The 25,808-nt window shown below is 35.2% G+C and overlaps 1 pseudogene; it reads left to right on the forward strand.

The window, feature by feature from the left end:
* The first annotated feature begins 8,106 nt into the window (after positions 1-8,106).
* LOC132554648 (solute carrier family 49 member 4 homolog) lies at positions 8,107-24,707 on the forward strand (annotated as a pseudogene).
* The last annotated feature ends 1,101 nt before the right edge of the window (positions 24,708-25,808 follow it).

Genomic DNA, 25,808 nt, shown 5'->3' on the forward strand with positions numbered 1-25,808 from the left:
CTCGTGTGTTGCCTGTTTACTAGTGTTAAATTGTTTTCCTTTACCAGGAAGTAATATGTAATGTAAAGTGATCTCGATGTAAACGGAATTCAACTCTTAACGCCCTTCCTCAAAACGACTAGATAAATCTCTGTATTAACAATAATTTCAACTGAATGCGTCACTTCCAACAAGAAATTAGTTTATCAGTTCACAAAGAGTAAATCAAAACACACGAGGTAAAAAGTCATTAAAACAGCCTGTATTTCATCATTCCATTCGAATATTAAGCTGAGCACAACACACAACCATATCCGGAAACTTTTTTTCATAAATCAGGTCTCCAGTTTAGTAACAGTTGAATTCGATCGACATATTCATGTAGAGTACTTTGTTGGCGATTTATTGATGTAGTTATCGTGTCTATATTACACTACATTATACATCTATATATCCATTCGTTTTTCGACATACATATCTGTGTGCCGTTGCCTTAATTACTTTTATTTACCCTAATCATCTATAGAGGGATTGTATGTAGAATTTTAAATGGCTACGTTTCAAGGTTCAGTTGAACAAGGAGAAAACAGATACTAGTACGTGAAATTTCAGGTTTAAGGTCTCGGCTATCGATCTAGAAAGAGACATTTCCTGATAATATTTGTTTTAATTTCCTTCTAGGTCCTTGATAAAACATTTAGATATATATGTAAATCAATGATTTCTTCCTGCCTGTTGCATACCAGTGTATAACCGCTGATATATTGCGTTCATCATCCATGAACATCAGCAGATCAATCCCAACAATAAACTTCGTTCGGTCACATAATTACTGTACATATGCAATAAGTTTTATCAAGCATGAACTACAGTCATGTAAAGCCTAGTCAACTTAAGTAATACCTAAAATAATTTTCATAATTGAGTTTTGAGAAAGTGCTTTGATTGTTACTTACTGCTGATGGTATCAAACCAATGAACAGGCTAAAATTGATTACATATTATTTTAGGTATTACTTAAGTTGACTAGGCTTTACATGACTGTAGTTCAAGTATGTACATGTAAATTTAAGACATACGTGTCACGTTTGTAAACTTAACTATTCTCTGCAGATAGAACAATGCGGTTTAATAACATGTAGGTGTTAACTTAACTTATTCACTGGTAAGAATGAACAATTATGGTCTCCGAGACATTTTAGATACGGACAAAGGGTATTTGTTCATTCCTGGATAGACATGTCTTTTTCGATCTTATCTAGCTTGCTACTTGGTACACCTAACCATTTTACTACATTAGTGTAATTAGCCCTACTAATGGTGGAGATGGATTTTCTTTGTAGTTGTACCTGGTGTTTACCCCTGAGGTATATAAATTCGTGCCGAATCCATGTGCCCCAATGCACCCCAATGAACAACATACGGGAGGCCCGCCTCGTGTAATAAAAGGTAATAAGGGCAAAATGTCTTGTCCTAGAACACAACCGCGACATGACAGACCGTTTCTCAGAACACGAACTGAGATATACGGTAAAAAGTGATCTGATTTAAATCGTTTTGGGGTTCTCTTCTAAAGTATATTATATATTTATATGTGTATGTAAGTATACTAATGTAAACAAATGTTGTATTTTTAAAAAAAACTCGCATGTATAAGAAATGTATTGAACCGGCAAAACTAATTAAAGGGAGCTAACACAATGGGTTCAATGGTTTTTATTCTAGTGATTTCGTTTCCATCAGTTGAAGTGATCAGTACACTCGTACACAACGAGATTTCTTTATGAGAAATAAACTTTTGAAAAGAAATAAAATGAAATCTTTTTTAATAATGAAAAATGGATGTAATGTTAGACTTTTTTTCTTTAAGATAACTTGTGGTATATTGTTCAGTTCAACATACTGAAAACAACACCATTAGAATATGTTATATAGTCATTCTCCCCCTTATAAAAAAAGACTCCGACGGAAGACCAATGTGTTATCGCTGGTATTTGACAGGTGTTTTTACTTCATCAATGTGTTATCTCTGGTATTTGACAGGTGTTTTTACTTCATCAATGTGTTATCTCTGGTATTTGACAGGTGTTTTTACTTCATCAATGTGTTATCCCTGGTATTTGACAGGTGTTTTTACTTCATCAATGTGTTTTCTCTGGTATTTGACAGGTGTTTTTACTTCATCAATGTGTTATCCCTGGTATTTGACAGGTGTTTTTACTTCATCAATGTGTTATCCCTGGTATTTGACAGGTGTTTTTACTTCATCAATGTGTTATCTCTGGTATTTGACAGGTGTTTTTACTTCATCAATGTGTTATCTCTGGTATTTGACAGGTGTTTTTACTTCATCAATGTGTTATCTCTGGTATTTGACAGGTGTTTTTACTTCATCAATGTGTTATCTCTGGTATTTGACAGGTGTTTTTACTTCATCAATGTGTTATCCCTGGTATTTGACAGGTGTTTTTACTTCATCAATGTGTTTTCTCTGGTATTTGACAGGTGTTTTTACTTCATCAATGTGTTATCCCTGGTATTTGACAGGTGTTTTTACTTCATCAATGTGTTATCTCTGGTATTTGACAGGTGTTTTTACTTCATCAATGTGTTATCTCTGGTATTTGACAGGTGTTTTTACTTCATCAATGTGTTATCTCTGGTATTTGACAGGTGTTTTTACTTCATCAATGTGTTATCTCTGGTATTTGACAGGTGTTTTTACTTCATCAATGTGTTATCCCTGGTATTTGACAGGTGTTTTTACTTCATCAATGTGTTATCTCTGGTATTTGACAGGTGTTTTTACTTCATCAATGTGTTATCTCTGGTATTTGACAGGTGTTTTTACTTCATCAATGTGTTATCTCTGGTATTTGACAGGTGTTTTTACTTCATCAATGTGTTATCTCTGGTATTTGACAGGTGTTTTTACTTCATCAATGTGTTATCTCTGGTATTTGACAGGTGTTTTTACTTCATCAATGTGTTATCTCTGGTATTTGACAGGTGTTTTTACTTCATCAATGTGTTTTCTCTGGTATTTGACAGGTGTTTTTACTTCATCAATGTGTTATCTCTGGTATTTGACAGGTGTTTTTACTTCATCAATGTGTTATCTCTGGTATTTGACAGGTGTTTTTACTTCATCAATGTGTTATCTCTGGTATTTGACAGGTGTTTTTACTTCATCAATGTGTTATCCCTGGTATTTGACAGGTGTTTTTACTTCATCAATGTGTTATCTCTGGTATTTGAAAGGTGTTTTAACTTCATCAATGTGTTATCTCTGGTATTTGACAGGTGTTTTTACTTCATCAATGTGTTATCTCTGGTATTTGACAGGTGTTTTTACTTCATCAATGTGTTATCCCTGGTATTTGACAGGTGTTTTTACTTCATCAATGTGTTTTCTCTGGTATTTGACAGGTGTTTTTACTTCATCAATGTGTTATCTCCGGTATTTGACATGTGTTTTTACTTCATCAATGTGTTATCTCTGGTATTTGACAGGTGTTTTTACTTCATCAATGTGTTATCTCTGGTATTTGACAGGTGTTTTTACTTCATCAATGTGTTATCCCTGGTATTTGACAGGTGTTTTTACTTCATCAATGTGTTTTCTCTGGTATTTGACAGGTGTTTTTACTTCATCAATGTGTTTTCTCTGGTATTTGACAGGTGTTTTTACTTCATCAATGTGTTATCCCTGGTATTTGACAGGTGTTTTTACTTCATCAATGTGTTATCCCTGGTATTTGACAGGTGTTTTTACTTCATCAATGTGTTATCTCTGTTATTTGACATGTGTTTTTACTTCATCAATGTGTTTTTACTCTTCAATGTGTTATCTCTGGTATTTGACAGGTGTTTTTACTTCATCAATGTGTTATCTCTGGTATTTGAAAGGTGTTTTTACTTCATCAATGTGTTATCTCTGGTATTTGACAGGTGTTTTTACTTCATCAATGTGTTATCTCTGGTATTTGACAGGTGTTTTTACTTCATCAATGTGTTATCTCTGGTATTTGACAGGTGTTTTAACTGCATCAATGTGTTATCTCTGGTATTTGACAGGTGTTTTCACTTCATCAATGTGTTATCTCTGGTATTTGACAGGTGTTTTTACTTCATCAATGTGTTATCTCTGGTATTTGACATGTGTTTTTACTTCATCAATGTGTTATCTCTGGTATTTGACAGGTGTTTTTACTTCATCAATGTGTTATCTCTGGTATTTGACAGGTGTTTTTACTTCATCAATGTGTTATCTCTGGTATTTGAAAGGTGTTTTTACTTCATCAATGTGTTATCTGGTATTTCTTTTTACTTCATCAATGTGTATTTGACAGGTGTTTTTACTTCATCAATGTGTTATCTCTGGTATTTGACAGGTGTTTTTACTTCATCAATGTGTTATCCCTGGTATTTGACAGGTGTTTTAACTGCATCAATGTGTTTTCTCTGGTATTTGACAGGTGTTTTAACTGCATCAATGTGTTATCTCTGGTATTTGACAGGTGTTTTTACTTCATCAATGTGTTATCTCTGGTATTTGAAAGGTGTTTTTACTTCATCAATGTGGTATGTCTGGTATTTGACAGGTGTTTTTACTTCATCAATGTGTTATCTCTGGTATTTGACAGGTGTTTTTACTTCATCAATGTGTTATCTCTGATATTTGACAGGTGTTTTTACTTCATCAATGTGTTATCCCTGGTATTTGACAGGTGTTTTTACGTCATTAATGTGTTATCTCTGGTATTTGACAGGTGTTTTTACTTCATCAATGTGTTATCCCTGGTATTTGACAGGTGTTTTTACTTCATCAATGTGTTATCTCTGATATTTGACAGGTTTTTTTTACTTCATCAATGTGTTATCTCTGGTATTTGACAGGTGTTTTTACTTCATCAATGTGTTATATCTCTATACATTTATGTAATGTTTCTGTTAATGTCTGCCTAAAACAGTTTTCTGGAAGTAAATTCGGGAAAAAAATAATTAAACAAATAAAACTGCTAGTCTTACCAAAAGAAGTAAACACGGTGCTGTTTGGTCTCCTTTGACCCTTTAACAAGTTTGGAATTTGATTGCCACGTAAAATATTACCGTATCTCCTGTTCAACAAGCCACAATTGATTCAAACTTTGTTTTGTTTTCATTAAATTTCGAAGAAAGAACGTTCGAGTTTTATAATATATAATATATATTTCGTCATGACTATTGTATAGACATGCTGTGATTGAAAATGTCTTTTTTTACAATCTGGTATTTTTGGACGGGTATAGAGTGGATAGGAGTTTGGGAGGTGGTGGTAGGGGGTGTGTGTGTGTGTGTGAAGGGGGGGAGGGGGGCTGGGGGGGATGAGGAGAGGGTTGTTCTGAAATTCAAATCATGGCACCAGAACTTGGTGCAGCACTGAGTGTATAAATGAAACATAATTGCTATATTAGAATGTCAAATTTCTACGACTTTGCGTGTAGATGTGAATGTTTCGATGTCAGATCTCACTCAATGTATTTCCGTTACCCGACCAGACAGACGATGAACGCGGGCGTCATGAGGTAATATCGTGACACGATCTGAACTTGAAAATGAGGTAAATAAAATAGCAAAATAGAATTGGAGATCTTTCAATGGTTGATCAGCAACAAAATATTGTTCACCATAGTACGCTAAAAACGTTAAAAACATGTTTAATCCGTTCATACAACCGGGAGCTACATGTATTGTTACTGGAAAACCTCGTTAATACGGTAGTTTCATTTACATAACCATGTTAGGACTGTCTAAATATAGTACACTAAGCAAACATCAGACAAGGGTCAATAGTACATCGATTTGTTTATATACACACATAAGTAGATAGATATAGGTACAATACATGTATTATCGCCCATCAGAAACAAGGTTACAGAGCAAGGATCAACCGGAACTCAGTGGCAGCTCACAATTACATCCGAAAGTTAAAAAAGAACTCTCGGCCGTGCTAAGTGTGCTTAGCGTGCTTTCATGTGATGCCGCACGAGTGTGAAATCTATTTTTACTTTCACTGTACCTTGGGACGATGGATGGTAGCAAAGACTCGTCACACACTCCCTTATTAGGGGTGGTCAACCCGGACGTGAAACAGTCTGTAAAGACAGCTGTTTATACCAGGAGATGGTACATAATAGCCGTATATAGCGGCATATGTTTTGGTCAAGCTTTGATCTGGAACACGTGGGGTCCGATCACACAGTCAGCCAAAGTAGTGTTTAACTGGAAGGACGGCAACATAGGGATGCTGGCTAACTGGGGAAACATTGCTTATATCATCACTGTCTTCCCTGCCTGTTATCTAATGGATGTCAAAGGTAATATAAGATTAATGATATAATCTGATTGGTTGATTGACTAACTGGCTCACTGACTAACACACTGACTCACTGATTGATTGATTGATTGATTGATTGATTGATTGACTGACTGACTGACTGACTGACTGACTGACTGGCTGACTGACTGATAAACTGACTGACTCACACATTCAATGACTGACTCACTGACTGAGTGACTGACAGAATGACTGACTGATTGACTGACTGCTTGATTGATTGATTGACTGACTGAATAACTGACTGACTAACAGAATGACTGACTGACTGACTGACTGACTGACTGACTGGCTGACTGACTGATAAACTGACTGACTCACACATTCAATGACTGACTCACTGACTGAGTGACTGACAGAATGATTGACTGATTGACTGACTGCTTGATTGATTGATTGATTGACTGACTGAATAACTGACTGACTGACTAACAGAATGACTGACTGACTGACTGACTGACAGAATGACTCACTGACTGACTCACTGACAGAATGACTGACTGACTGACTGACACATTGACTCACTGACTGACTGACTGACTAACTGACAGAATAACTGACTGATTGACTGACTGACTGACAGAATGACTGACTGACTGACTGACTGACTGACACACTGACTGACTGACTCACTGACTGACTGACTCGCTGACTGACTGACTCACTGACTGACAGAATGACTGATTGACTGACTGCTTGATTGATTGATTGATTGATTGATTTATTGATCGTAATAACTATTGATGCGTACCGATTTAATTCTTTACTGATTCATTGATACCATTTTTTTTTGTCTGATATTGATTTCTATGTTATGAGTTAAAAGGTGACTATATTACATATTATTTTGGTTTCCGTGTCGTAGTTTTTCTGCGTACCTACACAGCGGCGTGTCAGGTCAGCTTTTCAGGCATTTCCGACACCCACTGATAAGGTCTTATTTGACAATGCACTAGTGCAAGTGTAGATTTCATTTTTTGAATTAATTTGTAGTAAATTTGAAAACCTAAGAGCGATATGTTTTAAAATATTATTGGAGTAAATCCTCAGGCTTTTCAGTTGTTAGATGTCCTTAACATTTAAGAATTACATATATTAAAGAATTTATTTTTGAAGCAAAAATCTAACGACCTCTTACGACTGTGTTAAGTATAAGTAAAAGGTAACAGTGTTTACTTGTGAATGACACTTCAAATACATTTGATATGACTGATATTCTCAGTTATTGTTTTGATAAAGCTTGAGAAAGGTAAAGTATCGGTATTGTATTCGATGTTGCTTTTTATTTAAGTTTTTTAAATTATTATTAAGATAGTTACAATGTCAGTTTTTAAGTTATACAACGTACCGACTCCATTTAGACTGGAAACAACCTGTCAGTCGCTTAGTTTTAAGTATTGAACCGACTTAAATTCCAGGGATTACGATCTACTAAAAAAATGAAGATGCGAGATATATGGACGTTTGTCCGATACCGTTATCATTGAGGACATAGCGATATATGTACGGAAGTTAACAACATTACGTGCTTATCCTTGATAATTAATCACAAAGTTAATTAGGACTTTGTTGATTTTTATCTGAATCACAAAACAATGTAGAATCAGAAACACGTCTTTCTTTCTACTGATACCACGTTAAGTTCAAATTTTACCGCTTTTTCAAATTCGAAAGTATTGCTCTCTAGTTCCGGAGGTAGAAAAAGTCATAATATGCATTGTAAACATTTAAAGATCTCATCGATAAAGATGTTGTGTTCAAATCTACAAAAGTAGAGATGATGTGACCACAGTGCCACTGGGCACGGATGCGCCTTTAATGACTGTTGATGTTATGACGTACGCAATCGATTGAATGGCTTATATGCTGATGTGAACACTCAGGACTCGGAACGAGTAAGTGAGCCAGTAAGAGAAAAGAAAACAATCAATTACCGTTTTCCTGTGTCCTGGACAAGTAATATGATCCCCACGTTATACAAAATGTAATTGCACTTCAGTGTACTCGACAGGAAAATGGAATTCCTTCAAGTGACACAAGGTCACGGGACGTGTCTCGATAAACATTGTTACACTGGCGGTTTAGGTATGTGTAGCGAAGAGGGAATCACCTTTCTATAAATAGACCTAGTGTATACATATGTCAAAGGGACCTTATCAAACAGTAACGGCGTGATGGAGAGGAGCGAGGACAACGATCGCACTCCGCTCATAGGAAACAGGGGAACAGATGACGTCCCTGGGACGGCAGTGTACCATAAGAGGTGGTATATTCTGGGCGTGTTCTGTGGAGTATGTCTGTGCCAAGCACTGATTTGGAATACATGGGGTCCAATCACACAGTCGTCCAAGGTTGTGTTTGGATGGGAAGACAGTACCATAGCGATGCTGGCTAACTGGGGAAACGTCGCTTACTTATTGTCATGTTTCCCTATATGTTATTTTACAACATCTAAAGGTAAATCTTATTTGTATGTCACGTGTTTTCTATCAAAGCTGTAGTTTTGGTTTTTCGTGTACTTTTCCCCTGGGCGGATACATTCTGTATTTCCCTACCTATTATGATTATAGAGAATGCATGATCAGTGTCAGAAAATAAAGCAATATTTTTGGCGAAGGTAAAGAAAGAGAGGCTCGTCACTTTGTCTTTCTGTCCCGAGACAAAATACGGCTTATATTTTAAGACGCTGACCATGTATTCTATTTATCCTGCAACATTGATTGAAAGTCAGACTTTTGAAAGTTAAACATTTTTTGTTGTTCAATCTGTGTTTACCTTGTATTGACATTACGCCGAATTTTCCTGTTGATGGTCGCCAAAATAATTGATCAGCACGAAAATATGGTTCCAAACTCCATCCGATATAACAGCGATTTTATGAATCTTCATAAATCAACTTGTTCATTACAACATGCAAAATCGCTTCTTTCAACAACTGTTTATAATCCCAAACGTAATATTTAAGTAAAATCAAAGAGTAATTCTTTAGAATTACCGCACGTGCTAAAATACAGCTGTTTTCCGTCACTACCGAAGATAGCAAATATATCGGTGACAGGTGTATTCTGACAATGGTAGTGCCAGTTGCAGGATAAATACTGATAGGAAAATATTGCCTTGCTTATAAATTGTCTGATTGATTTTTTTGCATTAACCAACTCTGCTTAGTGATTACGTTGATTCTGATGTTGGATGTTATATGTATTATCGGATACAATCTGTTTGATAATTCATTAAAATTCAGTAAATGTGACGGATTATATTCGAAGATACCTGCCTCTTATCTCGGATATTTTACTCTAAGTTGTACTGGTTGGAAAGAGTTCAGGGTTTATTGGAATATTTTACAATAATCTACCTATACGCATAATTTAATATGATAACACTGAATTATAAATTCCAACCATACCTTACATTCCTCTTTTATAACCAGTGTAACATGCTGTCTGCTGGTAGACTACAATATATTCGTACATTCTGGCGAGGTGATTTAAATAAAATATTAGTCGTCCGAACCATGCTGTGGCATAAAAGATTTTAAGAACAAGAAGGTCATCACTTGGTACAACGATAGAAGTGTTTAAAATATACTGAAATCTTGTTTGATACGGCACGTGTTGTCACATCAGTCTAGAGTCGTGTAATGGGGAAAGGGAAATTAAACACGTGTGATCATTCACTCTGTGTCTGGATGTCCTATACAGCCAGACCAAGGGGATTTTCCGTAAATCGAAGGTACAGTATAGTACCTGTTGTTATATAGGGGATCGTACATGAATCATAATGTTATATGAGATTTATTGATCTTAGAATGAGTGCAATAACTTGATATCTCGCTCAATTAAAGTTTCGTGACATATCAGATTATTTAATGAGCTTCCATATCACTTTGACTCTCATTATTATAAAGCCTGTATTTCTGGAAAAAAAATAAGCGAAACATTTCAAATCAATTTCCCTATAATGCAGATTTACTTCGGCGCGGAGGGTTCGTTTTTCACCACCGAGACAATTACGTGACGTCATAAAGACGTGACTTACTTATGACGTAACAATAGTGTTATTATACACATGTCGTACATTATGCACGACATAGCTGTATGACATGACAATATGCCTGTTATGTGATCAATATTTATCTATTGACGTAGGTATGTCGCAATCCTACATTTTTATAATCTAATATGGAAAAGTGACCATAAAACACGTATAACGTATCTTATTACCTCTCAAATCAGGGTTTATTTAGAATCTGGTCCTGCCACCGGCATTGCTTTAATTCCACTTTACAATTCATTGTAAATATATTTTAGATAATAACGGGAATCCTAGTTTGTGCCATGTTTACAGGTTTTTTTTACAGAAACGATAAGTGCATGTTAATCCAAGCACATTAGTTACCGACAATTCTTGTCTTACTTCATGTGAGAAGTTCATATGTAATTCATATGTCTTCAGTCATATCAAAATTAGGTTTATAAGTAATTCATAGGTCTTAAATTATATCAACCTATATGTTCCGGGACAAATGACACCTTTGTTTCACCAATGATAAATATATAGCTATATATTCCAGGACAAATGACACATACCCTTGCCCCATCAATGATTAGTCTATATGTTCCAGGACAAATGACACATACCCTTGTCCCATCAATGATTGGTCTATATGTTCCAGGACAAATGACACATACCCTTGTCCCATCAATGATTAGTCTATATGTTCCAGGACAAATGACACATACCCTTGTCCCATCAATGATTATTCTATATGTTCCAGGACAAATGACACATACCCTTGTCCCATCAATGATTGGTCTATATGTTCCAGGACAAATGACACATACCCTTGTCCCATCAATGATTGGTCTATATGTTCCAGGACAAATGACACATACCCTTGTCCCATCAATGATTGGTCTATATGTTCCAGGACAAATGACACATACCCTTGCCCCATCAATGATTAGTCTATATGTTCCAGGACAAATGACACATACCCTTGTCCCATCAATGATTGGTCTATATGTTCCAGGACAAATGACACATACCCTTGTCCCATCAATGATTAGTCTATATGTTCCAGGACAAATGACACATACCCTTGTCCCATCAATGATTGGTCTATATGTTCCAGGACAAATGACACATACCCTTGTCCCATCAATGATTAGTCTATATGTTCCAGGACAAATGACACATACCCTTGTCCCATCAATGTGTCCCATCAATGATTGGTCTATATATGACAAATGACACATACCCTTGTCCCATCAATGATTAGTCTATATGTTCCAGGACAAATGACACATACCCTTGTCCCATCAATGATTAAGTTATCAATATGTCCCTGGAATCCCGAGACAAATGACACCATTGACCCTTCAAAAGTTGGGAACTTTAACATGCTATACCTGTATACAGGCAACATCCTATTTTCTTCTTGTTTGTTTGGGAAAATTACCTTTTAAAATGTAAATAAATCACTTTTAGAAGAAATGACAAATTTCCATTATCAATGTTTCGGACGAGAAGCGTCTTTCCTTCTTTTCACGTTGGTCTCATTAGTAGATGTGTAAATGATATAAGGATGATTAAGAAATGGCAAATACACTCAATTTTAAATTGAATTTGACGAGAAGCGTAGTCTTCTGATTCATGCATCTGACATGCCTTGTGCTGATGGAAAAGAAAGAAAATATGAGGTTAGCACCTGTTCACGGATGTATGGTGCATATCAGTACATACACATTAACCGGTTTGTCGTACCATTTACAGAAATACCTGATGTTTATCAGATATGTCATTATCCATTAAAAGAAGTAGCGTAAATTGCCTGCGATGAAGCAGGCGTATTTGAGTCACACATCCACTGCATGGGACATGATAGTAAGAAATGTCACATGAGGAGCAGTCATATGCCTCGGGTTTCCTTTTAACTTACAGCGTACATATCAAAATTTATAATCTTCAAGATTTGTGTGGCTGTCAGTCAAGTGTATCATTACGCAATGAACTTTGAGCGGTAAACTTTGAAATGGTTTTGAGTTAACAACGAATTTCCTATCATTTCAAAAAACTAGGATAGAAGTATTCGGTCGCACCATTGCTCCGGATATACATTACGGTTCCGAAATACGGGTTCGTTTGATAACATTCAGCAAGGTTTAATCGAACAGTTCTGTCAGTGATGACTTCATCAATTTAAAATTGATATTAAGTCATGTATGCAAGATCATTATTGATAAATGGCATAAAGCAAAAGAAATCTGAAGATGAAAAGTTATCTAGATATCTCAAACTGAAATATAGTTCTGGTTTGGAGTCTGACATCAATATTACACACATTTGTCATTTAAGAAGACATATTAGCAACTCCTAATACAGAACGGTCTTTATTAAAATGAGCCCTGGTCTTAGTGATTGTAACCGAATTAAACAATAATTGTATTGAGGATGAAAACAACTTTTAACTAATAATACATGTGTTATTTTAATAAAAATATGATTATCAATTAACAAGACCAAATGTATGATAAAAACGAGTACTTGTTTAAGTTTGAGTACAGTTTACTAACATGTAATCGAGTCTGTAACAAAATTTCTAACAACTGTTGTAGGTCTGCGGAAGTCCTTGCTGGGCTGTTGTGTTATGATGTTTCTTGGGACGGGTCTCCGCTGTATTACAAGTAACTCCGATTACACACTATGGTAACTATTTTATTTATCATTATTCCTCAGCAGAAATTTTAAACATGACTGAAGAAATGTTTAGTTAACGATGACGTCTTACGTTCATTCACATAAAATCCTATATCTGCGTTCATGTGTTCTATATCGTTATCGTATTTCAGAATTTATACTTGTATTAATGCTCCATTGTTGATATCAACATAATCATAATCCAAACTCAAATTCAATAAAACGAGGGCAAAATATGAACAAAATACAGATTTACAAGAAGACTCCTGAAAAACATACAAGGAGCATAAAACCAATTGTTTCGGAATAATGAGCGTCTTCTGCTTTATCGATAACTTTGGTCAATCTAAGTAAGTAATGTCGCGAATGAGAACAACGTATAAAACACTGAAACCAACAGGCAATGTAACGAGCATCAAACCCGTCCAGCTTTATAAAGAATATTCTCAGTTGGAACACTATCATGACCGTAAAACTTCCCCGTGATGTTTCATCTATGAACATCTTCTGGAACCCTGTGTCACGAGTTTGTCCGTCAGTTGACGACTTCTTGCTCGAAAATCATGAAAATCGGAACACACTCTCGAATATCTAAACAACCACGAGATGTATACACCGTAGGTTGGAGAGGCAGAGATAAGAGAATCCTAGAGATTTGCTGGGAAGGCAAAAAACGTTAATGTTTTACACATTAGAAAAAAAAACCTCGAGTCAGTTTCGTGCATCGTTTATTCGAAAGATGTTTATTGTTTCACCAGTACCAATGTGTCTCCTCTAGGTCACTAGTAGTGATATGTCCTCTTTACCTTCCTGATAACGATACAAAACTTACACAAAACGGAAATCTATCTAGTCTTTCTTTATTTATTTATAACTGCACGTGATCAACGTCTTGGGAATGTATCATACTTGCTTTGGTCTATGTTTTATGAGATTTTCAGGAAGCTGATTAACCAAATCTCAACCGACCCAATTTTTAACCCGACTCCATCGCCCACCAACGCCAAAAAAATGAAAAAAATAAGAAAAGTGATGTGTTCTTCAGTTACACTTGTATGACAATAACCATATTTAGTGGTTTTTGACAGGACCATGAACGCATGCGCAGTTCTAAACGGTATTGCCGGGACGGTGCCATTTGCAGGTCCACCTCTCTTGGCTGCACTGTGGTTTCCGCCAGACCAGCGAGCCACCGCCACGGCTACCTCGAGTGTCTTTAACTACGGCGGAGTGGCCGTGGCCTTTATAATAGGTCAGTTATTGTCATCACGAATTCGCTCTCGCGTAATTGTCTGGCAAAAAATATCATTTTAAGCATTAAAATCTTTGACAAAATCCGTAAAGGCTTTAATTAATTGATTTAGAATTTCTTAGTTTCGATCTGTTTCTTAAGAGTGTAATTAATAACAAAAAAGTATGGATATGTGTGCCTTAGTTTCAATGTCGACGGAAACGTGATAAATTATTTCAGGTCTTTTTCAAGACTACCTGCTGCCATTATTTTTATTGACCACAAGAGAGAAAAGCTTCACTGATATAAGTTCGTGGTAGCATATGAATTATTATATTCTATATATATAAACTGTATTGTCATGACGTCTTGTCTTTAATCAGGACCACAGCTAGTGTCACCACCACATTACACACATGAAATCGTCAACAGGTATGCTATTACTGATTACACGAACCAAAAAAAGCGTAATAGAGATAATAGAGTATGTTAGGAACATAGGTGTAACAGTAACCCATCTTAAGTGAAACACTCTACAAACACAATACAATTATATAATTGGTTATTTAAAAAGTAATTCATAATTCCTGTTTCTTTTGTCAAGGAGTAGCACATTGAATTACCCTATTTTTCTTTGCAACACTCTTTAGGTATTTTGAATTTTGTCAAATGCTTTCTTTATTTTTGATGGATTATATGCAAAATATTTAGTGTACGGTATTTCAATACCTCTCCTAGCGAAGAAGAAAATATTAATTACATAATGATATCTTCTTAAAAGTAATCGCTCCTGTTTACATTATCATTTTACCTGAAGCAATGTGTAGACATAGTTCGTTTGTATTTTGGTTTAGGATATTTAAATTATTTCCCTTATGAGAAGATTATTTTTCAGAACTGAATTGAGCCTGATACCTACCACAGAGCCCTCTATCAATAGAACTAGTAAGTATTGCAGTATTGAATAATGATATGATACACGTGTTTGGCACCTTTTTGTTCATATTCATCCGAACTTGTAGTTTTCATTCGTTCATGCTGAAAAGAGTTTTTATATTTGTGCTACTGTTGTGTGACATAAATATGGCACCAGTGAGTGGTGTTATTTCCTTTGGGTGTATTCCGAGTTCCTGTGTTGATACTTTATCATCTACTGTAATATGTCACTATCAATCAAAAGCCCAATGTCTATATGTTTATAAAACATTCCATTTACTACCGAGCGTGTTATATAAAACATTCCATTTACTACCGAGCGTGTTATATAAAACATTCCATTTACTACCGAGCGTGTTATATAAAACATTCCATTTACTACCGAACGTGTTATATAAAACATTCCATTTACTACCGAGCGTGTTATATAAAACATTCCATTTACTACCGAGCGTGTTATATAAAACATTCCATTTACTACCGAGCGTGTTATATAAAACATTCCATTTACTACCGAGCGTGTTATATAAAACATTCCATTTACTACCGAGCGTGTTATATAAAACATTCCATTTACTACCGAGCGTGGTATATAAAACATTCCATTTACTACCGAGCGTGTTATATAAAACATTCCATTTACTACCGAGCGTGTTATATAAAACATTCCATTTACTACCGAGCGTGTTATATAAAACATTCCATTTACTACCGAGCGTGTTATATAAAACATTCCATTTACTACCGAGCGTGTTATATAAAACATTCCATTTACTAAGCGTGTTATATAAAACGTTTTTAGTGTTATATAAAACATTCTACCGAGCGTGGTATATAAAACATTCCATTTACTACCGAGCGTGTTATATAAAACATTCGATTTACTACCGAGCGTGTTATATAAAACATTCCATTTACTACCGAGCGTGTTATATAAAACATTCCTACCGAGCGTGGTATATAAAACATTCCATTTACAGCGTGTTATATAAAACATTCCATTTTACCGAGCGTGTTATATAAAACATTCCATTTACTACCGAGCGTGTTATATAAAACATTCCATTTACTACCGAGCGTGGTATATAAAACATTCCATTTACTACCGAGCGTGGTATATAAAACATTCCATTTACTACCGAGCGTGTTATATAAAACATTCCATTTACTACCGAGCGTGTTATATAAAACATTCCATTTACTACCGAGCGTGGTATATAAAACATTCCATTTACTACCGAGCGTGTTATATAAAACATTCCATTTACTACCGAGCGTGGTATATAAAACATTCCATTTACTACCGAGCGTGTTATATAAAACATCATGGTATAACTGTTAAGGTCGTTTTTAGGTCTCTGGTACAGATTTAGGTCTCTGGTACAGTGGTATATAAAAGGTCTCTGTGTTATATAAAACAGAGCGTGGTATATTTATTTACTACCGAGCGTGTCTCTGGTACAGTTTTTAGGTCTCTGGTACAGATTTAGGTCTCTGGTACAAATTTAAGTCTGGTACAGATTTAGGTTTCTGGTACAGATTTAGGTCTCTGGTACAGTTTTAGGTCTCTGGTACAGATTTAGGTCTCTGGTACAGTTTTAGGTCTCTGGTACAGATTTAGGTCTCTGGTACAGATTTAGGTCTCTGGTACAAATTTAAGTCTCTGGTACAGATTTAAGTCTCTGGTACAGATTTAGGTCTCTGGTACAGTTTCAGGTCTCTGGTACAGATTTAGGTCTCTGGTACAGATTTAGGTCTCTGTATGCTTAACCGTTTAACGATTGCTGAGATTTATCAAGAAGCTAAAAGCAAAGTTTAAGTGAACCCTGATAAAAATTGGTAGACGTACATTGATCCGGGATGGAGATATTGAGAAATGTATTCACTGTCACTGGAAGGTGAGTCATCACAACACTGCACAGTGAAAGTTATAATAATTATAGATACAAGTATATACATGTAGGTAGAGAAATGTTGTGCACCAAAAGTGTGGTCTTGTTTACATGATTCCGGAAGAGATAGAGCGGTATACTTGTTAGAATTTAGCTATACGAAAGTGAAATGAAATTAGATAAAATCGGGTGATCGCAATATTTTAAAAAGTGAATCAATAATCGTACTTCTATCCTATACTTATAAAACTGACTTGAAAATACTTGGTCTGTTTATCTTATTTCATTGTGTTCAAAGTTAAAACCATTTGTACCCATTATTTCGACAAAACAGGATAGGTTATGATAATGTGTAGTTAATCGCATCGTGGTACCTCGACAAAACAGGATAGGTTATAAGACTGTGTAGTTAACCGCATCGTGGTAACTCGACAAAACAGGATAGGTTATGATATTGTGTAGTTAATCGCATCGTGGTACCTCGACAAAACAGGATAGGTTATAATAATGTGTTGTTAATCGCATCGTGGTACCTCAACAAAATAGGATAGGTTATAATAATGTGTAGTTAATCGCATCGTGGTACCTCGACAAAACAGGATAGGTTATGATATTGTGTAGTTAATCGCATCGTGGTACCTCGACAAAACAGGATAGGTTATGATAATGTGTAGTTAATCGCATCGTGGTACCTCGACAAAACAGGATAGGTTATGATAATGTGTAGTTAATCGCATCGTGGTACCTCGACAAAACAGGATAGGTTATGATATTGTGTAGTTAATCGCATCGTGGTACCTCGACAAAACAGGATAGGTTATATAACTGTGTAGTTAACCGCATCGTGGTAACTCGACAAAACAGGATAGGTTATGATAATGTGTAGTTAATCGCATCGTGGTACCTCGACAAAACAGGATAGGTTATGATAATGTGTAGTTAATCGCATCGTGGTACCTCGACAAAACAGGATAGGTTATGATAATGTGTAGTTAATCGCATCGTGGTACCTCGACAAAACAGGATAGGTTATAAAACTGTGTAGTTAATCGCATCGTGGTACCTCCACAAAACAGGATAGATGATAAAATTGTGTAGTTAATCGCATCGTGGTACCTCCACAAAACAGGATAGGTTATAAAATTGTGTAGTTAATCGCATCGTGGTACCTCCACAAAACAGGATAGGTTATAAAATTGTGTAATTAATCGCATCGTGGTACCTCAACAAAACAGGATAGGTTATAAGACTGTGTAGTCAATCGCATCTTGGTACCTCGACAAAACAGGATAGGTTATAAAATTGTGTAATTAATCGCATCGTGGTACCTCAACAAAACAGGATAGGTTATAGGACTGTGTAGTTAATCGCATCGTGTAAGGACAGTGGTCTGTGTAATTTATTTTGCCTTGATGCTTGTTATTGCATTACATAAAGAGGACTTCACTAATTCTTGTTGTTGTTGGACCAAACCCTTGACCATTTGCCCCAGCTAAAACTTCTTGTCACGAGGACATACGCTACTACATTGGTAAATGTTAGAAATAAACTCATTTTTAGAGTCGTGCATTGTGTGGTATTTAAAAAGTTGCCGAAGATCTACAAGGCCTTTGGCCTTATTTAAATCGCTGTTTCTAGGTCTTTAATTATTCAATGACAAATTGTTTGAATTCTGATATTTTGTAAAGTTACACTTACATTAATACCTTATGTTTCTTTTATTATCATTACTATTTTATTTTCAGTTTTGACAAACTTTGACACTCTACAGAACGAAATTATGCGATTGATGTATATTGGTAAGTACAAAAAAAGTAAAAAGAAAAGGTCACGTGACTTGTTTGATTAGTTGGACGTATTCTAGATAATGGATGTTTCCTGTCTTGTGACTACGTAATTATTCAGGCACTTTTTATAATGAAGTGTGTGTTTGAGAAACACGTATTGTTTTTGGCGTTTCCTGTGTTGTTAAAGGATGTGGTTGGCGAATCTACTGGCGCTGATGTACATTATAATGTTCAGTGTTTACATAGTGCAGATATCCGTATTTGCGATTATCGTTAGCCCCGACATAATGACATACAATGATTTCTGTGATAACTATACTATTTTATGTGCTGTGATGGGACCTAGATATGAACGTGTATATTGTATTTCAGCTTACATATTTTATGTACTGTTACCGAGTCTGGACCCGTATTACTTAGAAAGTCTATGTGTACTGATGTACATGTATATCTTTCCCTGTGTTGTGATAGAAGGCCGACAGTCTATAGGGGGTATCAGTTATATTTATTCATTTCCAGTGTTGTGACATGCGCAGTTTATATGGGTATACATATTCTATTTTTACCTGTGTTGTGATAGAGTGTCGACAGTCTATAGGGGTATCAGTTATATTTATTTATTTCCAGTGTTGTGACATGTGCAGTTTATATGGGTATAAATATTCTATTTTTCCTGTGCTGTGATAGAGTGTCGACAGTCTATAGGGGTATCAGTTATATTTATTCATTTCCAGTTTTGTGACATGCGCAGTTTATATAGATATGAACATTTTATTTTTCCCTGTGTAGTGATAGAGTGTCGACAGTCTATAGGGGTATCAGTTATATTTATTCATTTCCAGTTTTGTGACATGCGCAGTTTATATAGATATGAACATTTTATTTTTCCCTGTGTAGTGATAGAGTGTCGACAGTCTATAGGGGTATCAGTTATATTTATTTATTTCCAGTGTTGTGACATGTGCAGTTTATATGGGTATAAATATTCTATTTTTCCTGTGCTGTGATAGAGTGTCGACAGTCTATAGGGGTATCAGTTATATTTATTCATTTCCAGTTTTGTGACACAAACCACCCTTACCACCGAGCACCACCGCCTCTATGGAAAGGGTTGAATATAAGAGTGCGCTATTGAAGATGAGCAAGTTAGTCAATAAGATGGATTCGAATATTTTTATATCAAAGATAAAGACTGCAAAACCTTCATAAACTGTGAATCAATAATTGTTTTTAAAGCTACGAACAGCCATCATTAAGAAACATAAATGCACACTTAGATCAATGTTGACTTGTGACTGATTTCAAGAAAATGTGATTTCAGGAATGGCAATCTGTGGTTGATTGCTATGGCGTACGCTGTACCAGCTGGGGTGTACGGCGTGTATGGGTCTGTCTTTGACGTCATCCTGAACCCGGTAGGGGTTGCTCAGGTAAGACTTTTGTTATTATGTATACATGTATGTTTTTGTTTTTGTTCCTGTTGGACACGTGATATAACTTACTTGGATTTACAATACGGGTATGTCGGTTACACAGAGGCATTCTCTCTTACATTTTCTCATGTACTGCTAATATACGTTAGGTATACACAACGTTGTAGCTGTAATTCAAAACGTGATGGATAGATATCTTTGTATTTCATCTTGCTCTCGATAAAAGAGGTCGAATTCTTTGTCACCTGGAAAAGGAAAAATGACATGTTTTATCAGTATTCAATCTCTTTTTAGTCCGAAGCTGGTTGGATCGGCTTTTATTCCACTATTGCAGGATGTGCCGCTGGTCTGGTTATAGCAAGGTATGGTACTTATGTTACCCAGCATTAAACATAAAAAGCAATCCAGTGTGATTTTAAAGATTTCAGATAATATGTATATTTCAAAATATGATTTAAATCACCAGACAGCTTGTGTTTTAAAACGATGTTTACAATGATTGTATATATAGATATATTAGTTAACAACAAGCATGCAAACCCATGTTCCTGGTATGCATTGTTTGTGTATTTATAGTCGGTTGGAATGAAATCTACAAAATAAAGCCTTAGAATATCAGTTTTCGAGTAGTACCATGACACAATGGGGTTATGCTGATGAATGAAAGCGGCTGAGTAACCGAGTTGTAATGAGATCTAATTGATTGATCGCGAGAACTATTTTGTATGTGTACAATAATGGCGCTGATGATGGATTCATCCTTAATGTTTTCAGTTTTATTTTTACATGATATCTTTTGTAAAGGTTTATTTACATCTACGTTTTTTATTCCAGATTTGCTGATATTTTCATGAAGCATATGAAGGTATTCCTTATAGGCCTGTTTATACTATCTGCAGGCTCGTTTACCTGGCTTACCCTTCTGTGTAATCAAACGCTTCATTTCAGTACCGGTAAGTACATGTATATTGGACTTATATGACCATTTTATTCAAGCTGTTTTGTGGACGAAACATATTTTTCTTCGGTGTATATTTCCAAAGAGATCCATGTAATACGGTTTAAATAAGTATTTACTCTTCATCATTCTAGAACGAGTGATGTGTTCGGAAGCAACCAATAAGGAAAAATGAAGTATTTTCCTTCTCAAACCATTCGGTGTCGTTTTACATTCTTTTATCTGTACATATACTTTGCTATACCATGTCAATAACAGGGCCATTATTCCCGCGCACTTGCTTTTATATTGAAATATCTATAAATCCGCGCTTCATTTTTCCATCTCATCAAAATTATGGTTTTGAATCTTTATTTATCTCCCTTCAATTATTTCTGAAATGAATATGTAATTGTGTCCCTTTGATTGTTTCTAAAATTAATTACAAGTATATATTTTTGTTGCTAAATTTGAAAATCATATATAAAACATAATATTGATTACTTGCATAAATGTAAAACGTATTAAAGCATAGTACTGTTATTTTAGTCCAACTGTACGCGTCCAGTATTATGGGTGGAATGTTCCTTAACGGAGCCATCCCGCTGTTTTACGAGTTGGCATGCGAGGCATCTTACCCCGTGTCTGAGGGACTGGCTGGTGGATTCATGACTTGGCTGAATAATTTGTTCGGCATCATGTTCCTTATGGCACTTCTAATTCCTGGAATAGGTGAGTCGCTGAAAGTCTTGATGTCTTAAAGTAAGATGGCATTAACAGATCACTGATGATAGACCGCAAGAGGTACCTATAGAAAAGTTGACAGTGTTGATACGAATGCTACATCCATAGTATCGCAATTATAACGAAATGTTCATGCTCCACCACCACTTCATTGGTAAGTAGACGTTGTCTTCAATAACTTAACATTTTCCCTAGATACCACATAGATTTTACAATTTAGGCCTTTAGCAACACTTACGTGTCCTGGAAAGAGGAAACAACACTCTCATGTAGTTCAGTTCGTAATTTACCTCTACTCTATATATTTCTAAATTTGTAGTGGAATGTGCTATTGACTTTTGTATTTTTTGTGTAATCTTGTCCATGTCGAAAGCATACACCAGGTGTGAAGTTTCTTCTCATCATCGTTAGTTGACACTACAGGGTAGCGAATGCCTCTTATTGCATTAACTTATCACTTCTTAAAAGTATACAGGGCTGGAATAATTAGCATTCAAAATGACCTGATGACCTAACCGTCTTTATTTCCATGTTTATTTATGCCTCTGTTAAATCGTAGAAATATGTTTTTTTGTGATTGCTAGTAGTGTAAGTGTAGGCTGGAACAGGTCGTATATAACCTTCGTTGTTGACCGTTTTAATAAAGTAAATACTGAAATTGACGGACTATCAATCAAAGAGTATTCAACTTTATCTATTCACAAAATATACTTATTAGATTCTTACATAACCTTAATAATTCCAGAATAATGGCATATAAAACTGTTGTCATCTTTACGGTTCTTATGACTTAAAACTTAATTAAGGAAAAAAGTGAAAAAAACCCCTTCAATGTAAATATAGTTATAGATATAATGATAATTACGATATGGTGAAATTGAAATGTAAGTATGTTGTTTATCAATGCGTGTCGACCGTACAATTGTTCAGTCGAATTAAGACGTGACATGTAGGTTACTGCAAACCTTGGTAACTAAGGTCTACTAAGTTAGCCCCTCCCTTGTAATCACAAAGACTGTACAAAACACAGACGTTAGTCCTTTAAGATATTAATATCATAATTGCTACTTTTGTTGCTCCTTATACCTGTAGTCTGTATAGCATTGTATATTCCAGGCACGGCGTGGATGAACTACTGTTTGGTCGGAAGTGTTGGTCTCGGACTCATAGTGCTGTTTGTATTCCCGGAGAAATACACCCGGACAGACATCGATATAACTGTTACTGCAGATGGAGTAATGGATGTCCAAACATCCGTACACCAAGTTGTTACTTCATATACGTGAAACCAGGTTATACGGATATGGTCAGAGTGCCCTTTGACCGTAATGTCTCCACTTATGAAGTGTTGGTTACAATTTGTGGTGCGAAATTCATCGATAGGCGTTAAAACACTTTGTAAGGAATATTGTACATAAAATACGGGTTCATTACTTTTTTTCATTGCAATTTTGAATAATAGGCATTAGAGTTAAATAATCAGGTGAACTCCATTACACAGTTTTTTTCTACATTGATACCGAGTGTCAAAATTTTGAGTGAAATTTAAAATATTGGAAAGAAATGTCAAAATTTAAATGCAGAGATAGACACTGTTCCAATACTTTATTATATCTGATAATTAAATACAGTTAAGTGTATGTGTCTTCTGAACCATGCCACTATTCGAAAGAATGTAAACCTCGAGAACTTAAAGTCCTGCAGTAGGTAGTGTCTACTACTTGCAAACTCGAAGTTATTTTCTAAGGATTGGACTACATATGGTCATGAACTTGGTCAACGTTCAACCTCGGCAGTTTTTGCCCGCCAAGAAAATAAGATAAAGACATTTATTAAAACGATAAATGATAAAGATGTTTGACGGTCAACAATATTTTTCCCGTTTGATCTTGTTGGATAAGTTTTGAATCACTTAATTGGGTTTGAAAGTACACTCTTAGAATAATGTCTTCGGTGTATCAATGGGTAATTTATCTTTCCTTATATGGTAATATGTGTTGTTAATTTCAAATTAAAAGTTTTAGCTTGCGTTTTCAGCGTTGAGAAAGAGGAATTCTTGATTATTAAAGTATCATTGAACAGTTATGAAAATAAATGAATTATCAGATTGATTTTTTCATGAAAACATTTAGACTCTCGTCTTCTAATGCTACGAAAAATTTATTAAGATAAAACAGATTACATTATACCCGTTTTCCTATTAACTGTGATAAATTCGTGTAGGCTATGGTATGTACTGCATTCCGTGAACACTTTGCTGTGATATTCGTTTTGTTAATATGGTAGTTTAAATGTAATTCAAACCTAAAGTGAAATGCTACGATATTTATGAATATTTATATGCACTAAGTGTATGCATGATTTAAATGTGGATTTTATTCAATAATGTCTCATAAATGATATTAATTCCTTATCGTCTGATGGTTATGAGTATTTGAAATGTAACATATGTGAAAACATTACAACGGATGTGCAGGAATATTACATTGTGATATGACACTAAGAGTTGATATTTGAATTTAAATAATAGCTTGAAAACTATGAGAGCAATATCTGTGGTCTGTCTTAATACTTGTAACAGCAACTTAATATTGGAAATGTCAACGTATTTGTCAACGTATGGTTGTAGGTTATGTGCAATATGAATTTTGAGGAATATGTGTTCGGTGCTTCACTATGTAAGTCGTGTGTGGACAATTGTCTCCCTTCGTAAAAACATTGGAAACATATGTGAAAAACAAGTAAAATGCTTTCTCTATACAAAAATTGTTGTTGCTTTTTCTTAACACTTTTTCCTTACCGGAGTACTATAGAAATCTTATTGCATTCGATTTCAAGATTATGTATAAACATTATAATGTGTCGGATATTTTTACTTCAAGGTGAAGAACACATTTATCAAAGTTTTGTTAAAAAATGCCAGTTAAAAGTAATATACCACAATATGACAATATATATGTATGTATTATTGAATGTTGAGAAATGCCTTCTATGGGGAAGTGTTGTTTGAGGCTTGAAAAAGTCCAAAATGTAAATATTGACTTTCACTGTTCAAATTGCCATTCTTTCCGAGTTATAAACAATCCTTGTAATTTCTTCAGAGGAAGGCATTCACATTAAAGGTATTTCTAATACCAAAAACTGTCATAAAAATGCTGATTCACATTGTCAAAACTACAAAGTCTGGATGTAGTCGCCAGTTTATTTCTAGCAATGATAATCACTCCTTTCAATCCCAAACATGAGATAACGATTAATTAATGTGTTGAGGAACATTTGAGTATGTGAACATCATACCTACTAGTGTAATTGTCCACGAGCCGTCACTTACCTAAATAAACTGCCACTGAACATGCATTCTTGAGTCTACAGATTTTGTTATCTGTGATTTATTGCATTCAAAATATACCTGTATGTGCCTCATACAAATAGTGTAGACCTTTACCATCATAGATGGCATTAAATTAATACATTATATGATATGATTTGGTGTCAAGATACATCCTTTGTTTCTTTGATGCAAACGGGTTTACCTCCTCACTTCATTTGCTAACAGTCACATGTTACCATTTTGGTGTAGACGTTAGTATGAACACGTGTGAATGGTCTTGCCTGGATTGTGACACATTTTTTTTTTTTTTTTTTGTTAATTCAAGAACTTTTAATAAGAATACTTAGTGACAACATGTTTTACTGTAAAATAAGTGATGTCCCGAAAAAAGATGTGCTCACTCGTCGAAACCGGAAGTGATCTTTATGGAAATATACTAATACTAGAGATAATATGT

This window comes from Ylistrum balloti, unplaced genomic scaffold (assembly GCF_031769215.1).
Source record: "Ylistrum balloti isolate Yb309-2 unplaced genomic scaffold, AGI_CSIRO_Ybal_v1 Utg370420, whole genome shotgun sequence".
Lineage (NCBI taxonomy): Eukaryota > Metazoa > Mollusca > Bivalvia > Pectinida > Pectinidae > Ylistrum > Ylistrum balloti.